The sequence below is a fragment of the Protobothrops mucrosquamatus genome, unplaced genomic scaffold, assembly GCF_001527695.2.
Source record: "Protobothrops mucrosquamatus isolate PMUCROS unplaced genomic scaffold, P.Mucros_1.0 scaffold1370, whole genome shotgun sequence".
NCBI lineage: Eukaryota > Metazoa > Chordata > Lepidosauria > Squamata > Viperidae > Protobothrops > Protobothrops mucrosquamatus.
The window spans coordinates 333,912-342,508 of record NW_015387560.1 but is presented as its reverse complement, the minus strand read 5'-3'; positions in this window follow the sequence as shown (position 1 = coordinate 342,508).

Genomic DNA, 8,597 nt, shown 5'->3' with positions numbered 1-8,597 from the left:
CTGGAAGAACCCTGAACCCTGGTTCAATAGTCCTCTAACAAGGGACAGGGGGAAGGTCTGTGCAATGCAATGCCTGTCAGCTGTAAGCAGACTACTTATTAAACCTGCATTTTGTGTTTTTGAGGGTGGCAGACCAGGTAAAAGGGCTAACCCTGATCTTATTAAAGATAAGCCAAAAAAAGAGTGAAAGGAAAGACATTATTGGGTTTTTTCCCCTTTAAGCCCTGGAAATGGCTAATAGAAAGATTTTCAGATCAATATACAAGGGAGTGTTCCTTTGTAAAATAACTTCTTGACAGACATGCCCAGACTTAGGTCCATTTGTCCAAGTCTAAGACACATGAAGAAGGAAATATTGGGGGTCAGAGAGGACTGTGCTAGCTTTGGTGTAGCTATACCAATAAGCTAGGCCAGTCTTCTCCTGCCTGCTGGCTCCATTATGGAAGGTGTAACATACTTTGAGGGCAGTAGTTTGGAAGAAGCTGACCTATTCAATTCTACTATCTAATATTCATAAACCAAACCTTTGATTTATAAATCTATTTTTCGTTGAAAGATTTAGTTTGTGAATTGCTGTCATTTTTATATTCCAATATACAGTAGGAAGAAATAAAATGGATCTATTTAAGAATGGGGTGGGAGTTTATATTATTGTGTTTTGTTTCTTCTATAATTGTTTACTGTCTGTAGCAGCGGTCCCCAATCTTTCTGGCTCCAGGGACCAGTTTCAGGAGAAGGATTGGCTTCTAGAGACCATGGATGGTGTGGGGGGAACGGTTTTGCACATGCAACCTAGATCGGGTGCATGTGTAGATGAAGCTTCACTCGCTCACCTGCCACTTGTGCAGCCCGGTTCCCAACAGATTGTGGACTGGTACCAGTCTATGGACTGGGGGTTGGGGAACTCTGGTCTGTAGTTAAAAACCCATTATATTGGTGAGATTTAGTTACATATTTGGAATGTCTTTGGGATTGTTATAAGATTATAACTATTGTTTTAAGAGGTTTGTATCAAGTCTGTAGATTGAGTATAAGCCCTTCCACTGGGTATATACATGTCTTTTGATTTCTTATAATTTAACATCAAATTAATTTTAACATCAAAATATATAGAAATTCAAAATTTTACACTACACTCCATTTTATACCCAGTTCATTTGTTAGGACATTCTACTAAATTGAATGGAACTTACTTCACGGTAGATGGATAGGATGGTATTGCAAGTGAGAAATTGTCACATAAAAGTTATAGAAATGTAACTCCCAAGGAAAGCTATAATATTTTAAAGGTTTTTGAGTCTCTCCTTGAATCAAAGGACCTCTAATTCACTTTGCAACATTCATGAATCATGAGACTTTGTTCAGATTAATACCTATCGATATAATGACTTACAAGGGCATTGACAGTGTCTGTTCTTATTGTAGGCAGAGATACAGGGGGTGGGGAGTGGTATTCATGACTGCCATCAAAAAATCAAGACAGCAGTCACAACCATCAGGTCAAAGCCCCATTCCCTTTTTAATATGTTGAAATGTACATAGGGCACAGGGTTTGATCACATGGTCACAGCTGCCAACCTGACTTTTTATCATTCCTATGGATGCCAAATTTGTTGGTTAAATCTGTTTAGTAACAGAGCTAAAGAAGGAAAAGTTTTGTTCTATAATATCCTATGTAGCTAGGACTTATTTTATAAATCTTGGGGAATATTATATTAAGCAGAAATACTCCCAAATAATATTAAGGGCTCCTTCCAGCCTGAGTTCTGGGATTAGCTTTGCTTGTCACAATTTTGTCTAAATAAAGACAGTTTTGTCTAAATAAAAATAAATCTGAATGTTTATATAGATTTCATCACCACCTTTCTTGTAGATACCCGCATTTAACTCTCATTGCATTGTGTTTGCACAGAGCTGTCTGACCTTTTGCCATAGGGAAGACATTCTTTCTTGATATTATACTGTATTATCAGGGTGGTTCAACCTGGGGATTTTGTCACACCTTTCCCATGGGCTGAGTTTTGCCATCCAAGTTCCTCCCACATGAGATGCTTTCAGTGATGCAACCTAGCGCTCAGAAATTTAGCTCAAAGCCAGTTTATGGGCAAACTCTATTAATTAGGCAAGAAGCTGTCTTTGAAACGTGCACTCCTGGTTTCTCAGGAGGTCACGACTATGATAGTGGGTAAGGTGCAAATATAATGGCACCCTACTCACTTTTGTCCCCTTTATTTTTATGTATATTTAATCTGAGTTAATGACTCTACCTAGTGGAACTTGGAAGTATCTCTTAGCAGAATCTGATATTCTCATCCGTATGCATCAGGAAGCAGATTCTTTGAAATAAGTGTCTGAGGGATCCTTGGTGCTCTCTGAGCTTGGTTGTTTTCATTACATTTCATTACCCCAAACTAGGTAATATCACCAGTGCTAGCTGATGATCAGGTAACTAGTTACCTAGTTTGGGCAATGAAACCTCTACAAGAAAACAACCAAGCTCAGACAGCACCAAGGACCTCTCTTTTCAACACTGAGCTACAAATATTCTCCTTTAAATAAATATCTGCAATGGCCAAGGTGGTGTGTTTCTTCTTTCTCCTTTCTATGGAAAATAATTTGTGCTAGTATTGGCTTTTGACCAGAGATGAATTTACTTGTTTATCAGGCTGTCAGAAAAGGGAAAAGGACAGCAGTTTTTTTTTATTCACATAGAAAAATGCTTGCTCATTTTCTAACTCACTTCTAAGTTCAGTTTGCTTGCCTGCCTTCCTCACTTTCAGAAGGAAATCAAAAGTTTCAGTAAAGTTATATGGGACTGATAGTCAACAGAGTGCTACATCTGAGATATAGTGATTTTTTTTCTTATCTGTTTTTCCCCCCTCAAAACTTCTCTTGTCTTGGCCCTTGGTCTAAGAATAGGAGTACAGGTAGTCCTCGACTTACGACAATTGACCCCAAAATTTGTGTTGCTAAATGAAACATTTGTTAAGTGAGTTTTGCCCCATTTTCCGATTTTTCTTGCCATAGTTATTAAGTGAATCACTGCAGTTAAGTTGGTAACACCGTTGTTAAGTAAATCTGGCTTCCCCATTGACTTTGCTTGTCAGAAAGTTGCAAAAGGTGATCACATGACCCAGGTACATGCAACTGTCATACATATGAGTCAATTACCAAACATCTGAATTTTGGTCACATGACCATGGGGATGCTGCAACAGGGGCAAGTGTGAAAAACAGTCATAAGTCACTTTTTTTCAGTGCCATTGTAACTTGAATGGTCACTAAATGAACTGTTTTAAGTCAAGGACTACCTGTAGTAGTCCCAGTCCAATATTTCTGAGGCCAGGTTTTTGGACAGCCCTTTTCTTTGTAAACCAAATGGCTTCCATCACAGGTCTGGTCATTTAAGATTAATTGAGGGGTGAGAATGAGAGGAAAGATGACAGAAAGATATCAAAAATCAAATATGCATAATTAAGGTGACAGCGGGCTGAAAAAGAAATGCATATCACAAGGAAAGTACTCCTGCCTTTGTATATAGCATTTATTTATATATAGTCATAATTTACAAGATGCATTGCTAAGTTTTGTTTTTTGTCCACCAGGGCTCCTATGGAGGAAGCCATAGCTTCTCCAATGTAGTTTAAAAAACAAGAATATCTGCCTGGGGAAATAAGCCATGCAATTCATATGCAGTTCCAGATTAGTTCAGCTGGATCTGCCATTAAGAGGTTACCTCCCACTGATGGTATAGTGCAGGGGTCTTCAAACTTGGCTCTTTTATGACTTGTGGACTTCAACTCCCAGAATTCCTCAGTCAGGCACGCTGGCTGAGGAATTCTGGGAGTTGAGGTCCACAAGTCATAAAAGGGCCAAGTTTGAGGACCCCTGGTATAGTGGATTCCATGCACCAAAGCCAACAATCCTATTCTTGTTTGCATAAAGGGAAGATAATTTTCAGATTCTCCTGCCTCAGAATCCAACATGGAATGCGATCTTCAAGATCTACTAGGTGGATGAACTGAATTGAGAGGCAACGATTGTTACCACAACATAAACAGAACTTAAGAGTTGTAGATTCTTTAAAAGCAACCTGTCCCTGTTAATCTGAGACTACATCTCCCATTTGTTCATCAGCCTTGCTGGTGAGAAACTCTTTAAGAGTGATGGTTTCATTTGGTGGAGGAAGAGAGAGCTTTCAAGTATATTCAGCTGTGGAGAAAGAACAGGTGCTAAAATTGCAAGCCAAGAAGGAAGGGCTTTTGTTTTGACTTTCCTATTCCACAGAAGGCTAGGCTCTTCGTGTTGTTATTTATAGCCTTGCATGAGCAGAAATTTAAGAAAAAAAACAGAAAGGGCAGAAACACAGCCTCGGGTACTTTTGTTTATGGTCCAAAGAGCACGTTGTGGTTTTTGCCACAGATGGACTTGAGGAAGGGCCTTAACAGGCAAGGCCTTGTTGCCAGAGGATACCAATTTGGTAACCAAATATATCTTGAGTGATTAACAGAGCAATCCTACACAAGCCCAACCAACAGGTCAATCCTAACATGTATCCATATCTAGCATGGGGAACATATGTCTCTTGATTACTTTTCAGTCCCTCCAACACTGATTGCTGAAAGCTGTTGGTGTGGTTTCCTGCCATTTGGGGCAGGAAACACATGAAAAGTGTGCCTCTTGTTGGTAACAAAGAGGGATTCCCCCTCCCCAACTCCATCACAGCATAAACAGGAAATCCTGACCTCAGCCAGGTGTGATGTATTCCACCCACTTTCCTCTTGCTCCACCCACTGCAATTTTCCTCTCCTCTCTTGTGCTAAGTCTGCTTATGGCTTTCAGAAAGTTGCTGACTCAAGTCTAAAAATATAGCCTAAAACTTTCTATGATTAAAGAAAGAAAAACATAACACTTTTTTTATCAGACATTTCCACATGTGGACTATGCTCCTAAAAAGTCCTCCTTCTCCTTCTCCTCCATTGTGCTTGCTCCATTGAAATCAATAACATCCATTTGGATAGATTCCTATATTTTATTTTCATTTGTATTCATGATGCTTTACATTTCAAATGGTTTCTGCCCAATTAAGGAGGGTTATATGGTTTTTGGTAAGCTCTGATCCCAAAATGCACTGAAGATTATTATGGGGCATAGATTCCATCCAACTAAATAGAGTCAAATGTCCCAGTTTTACCATCTGGTACCTGCTGAGGAGCTTCTGAAGACAATCAGGATTCGAAAAGAAAGGAAGTGGAAATTTTGGAGTTCCAGGCATTTAAGTGTGGATTTATCTATTCATTTCTACCATTTTACTCATTTTTGTTAAAAAAAGAAGATCTAGGTTTTGTTCTGTTAATGCAATTTTTATGAAGCTATTGTCAAATGAAATTCTTATGTGTTTCTTATTAATCATGACGAATGGGATTCATTTAAATTGGGACAGCAGCTCTCCCACTGCGGTGGCTTGCAGATGATTGGGGTCCAGCATTCCCAGAATTTCAAATTGCGAGTAAAAGAGTTTATATCTTTTCTTTATTAAGGAAATTGGGGGTGCAGGGGAAAGTCCTTGGTATGTCTATCCTCCGATTGCTCCCCCTGCGTCCAAGGCTTGGTGAGATCTAAAGCCAGTATTAGACGTCAATATGTACAGCCATATTCTAAGGACCAGTTTAACCTGGGATAAGCTCTTATCTAACATTGTATTGAAGATGATTTTCAGGCATATACCCTATGCTAGCCAAATAGATCCAAATGTACTGGCCTACCATGTTGTACCTGTTGTACCTGGAAAAGATTGATATTGATTGTAAAATTAATATAATATCTTCCAGGATGTCTGGCTGTAATAGATAGAGACAAATTGCAACCAGCAAATTTGGTCTGTCATTAGCTATGGCCTGTTGCAAACAATTTAGCAGCTTTGTCTTGATTCAGTGCAAATCATCATGGAAACCCCATGTCCTTTAGACCCTGTTTATTGGTTTCTGGAGATACCTAGATGGCCACATTTGGAGATTCAGTTATTTTGAAAGGATCGCCAGCCAGCTAATGCAAATACTCAGTATTAGGGCTACAAACCCTAGAATTTAAAACTCCAGACAACCTCTATATTGGAATTTTCAGGGGAAACAATGGAGCTTTGCAAGAACTTCATAGGATTCTGTAAGAAATTGAGGAGAAATCCCATTCAAATGCAGCTGTTTTTCTATCACTAGGTCAGCATTCCCAGTGTTTTTTTTTTAAATGAAGAAATTCCAGGGCTCAATAACTCTCTGCTCAAAGAGATGCAGAAAAGTCTAACTCTTTGATGCCCATCCAGTGTTTATCTAGATTTGTTCAGCTCAGATCTGTTAGCTCTACTGTGCATGAACTCACAAAATATTGAATCAATTTGACAAATTAAATGGCTGGATTGGTTTGATTCATTGAAGCAAGCATTTCCAGGTCAAATTGGATTAATTCAGGTATCCTTTGTGAGATACATATGCGATTTCGTGTTCCAATGAGTCTGAATTGGATTAAATCCATTTGAAAGATTTGGTCTGATTGGTTGTCTCAAACCAATGCAGTTGTTTTCCAAATCAATGCCATTGTTTCAATGAAATAGGACCTGCTTTCTTTATTCTTATGGTCCCACCGGTATTAGAAAAATAATATAATGGAGAAGCAATATCTAGCTCCACGTGTAGGTTATTGCAGTTTCCTTGGATGTAGGAATCTTCACACAGGGCAAGCTCCCTTTTCCAGTGCTATCAATTCTCATCTCATAATTGATAGTGCTCTGGTAAAACTACCATTGTCTCAGCAAACATTCCTGATCTTCTAATGATGTGACTATTTCTGGTGTCTTTAAAGGTCAGATCCTCATGAGCATAGGAGACAGGATAGGACATTGATTTTTCTTCAGCCATTACAATTTGGCTCTGTGTGTCAGATATTCAGTAGAGAATATGCAGGAAGTATATTGAGAAATCCCTTTGCATATCAAAGAATGACAATGCAACTTGGGAGCAGAATTTCTCATGGGAAACAGTATGAGAATGTTTCCTGTTTCATAGTTATCATGTTTGTTACTTTCTGAATGTCCTTTTTATTTTTCTCTCTCATGGATAATGGAATGATGAGCAATGAACTGATGGTCATTCTTTTATCACAGGATGCAGCTACCGCCTAAAGGCATCTGGATTTCCTTTTGTAAACAAAAAATGAAGATGAAAGTCAAAATAATAATTATTTTGTTTCTCCGTATGCTCTCATCCTTAGAAATTCCAGAAGATGCCATAATCTTAGCAGATGTCTTCTGTGTGATGGGTTTGCCGGGAGTTATATCAAATTCTGTCAGCTTCTCGTTCTAGCATGCAGAGATTCTGGGAGCTAATCCTTTGTCTCTAGTAGAACACAAATAGGCTTATTTTATATTTAGCGGCCCTCTTTTGTGTTTAGGAAATAAAAGAGTTTGATCTTCACTAAGCAGAATGTACATGGTTGGATTTAAGGTTTTTTTAAAATTAATTATTATGGCTGTCAACTTATATGTAATTCCATTTATAATAGGCTGAACTTTCTGAAGGAATTTTGAAGGCACAAATGAACAGCATTTTGAATTTTAAAGGCATGCTATGATCACTTTGATAAGTGGCTGCTGCATGGAACTGATCGTGTCTTTTATGGGAGACAAACTGATAAAGAAAGTGGCAAAGTTGCTACCATCTCCCTTTTTTAGTTCTCCAGATGTTCTTTTCCATCTTAGCTTAAATTTGTCTTGCAAAGTAAGCACCAGGCTGTCGCTACCCATTATTTTTATTTTCCTAAAATAAAAATAAAAACTTCTATGGATCCCAGAGGACTTCTTGGAAACAAAGTTGATGTTGGAAGCTGGCAGAGGGCTCTGCAGTGTGTCACTCTCACTTTTAAAAAGGTTGTATATTACGCATATTGTATCTATAACACACACAAACAATTGGGAGGGGTAAGAGTTCAATGAACCTTGTGGGCATCAAGAGAAGTGTTCACAATTGCCACGTTGACTAGCTGTAACTTAGTATATGTGGAATGACTTATGAGTCATTCATTTGTAGCTTATCTGTACAGTAGTTCATTTTGATCTTACCATTTTCTTCTGTCCTTTGAGTCAGGCCTGGTTAAACAATGCATGCAACCTAACATGAGACATAGGCCACGAATGTGGATGAGAGCCATACTTATTTTACAGCAGACTTGATTTCTTTCGACAAGTCAGGAGTCTCAGGTTCAATCCATGCACAAAACTACAATAATAGAAGGAGGTTCTCTGTTTTTGAAGACCTGGTAGAATGGGGAATTTTAAAACTCTAGATGACAATGCCTTGTAGAAAGTTAGGGAAAACTCACCAACCTGCTCTTTCTTATATATGGTCAATCTACATATCCTCTGTTATTTCTTGGAAATACCCCCATTAGAAACATTGACAGCTTCTTACAGGTCTCTCAATGAACAACCTTTATAGTAAAACATGTTAGAAATCTTGCTCCTTCTCACTGAAATCTTTTTCTTTCTTTTTCTTTCTTTCTTTCTTTCTTTCTTTCTTTCTTTCTTTCTTTCTTTCTTTCTTTCTTTCT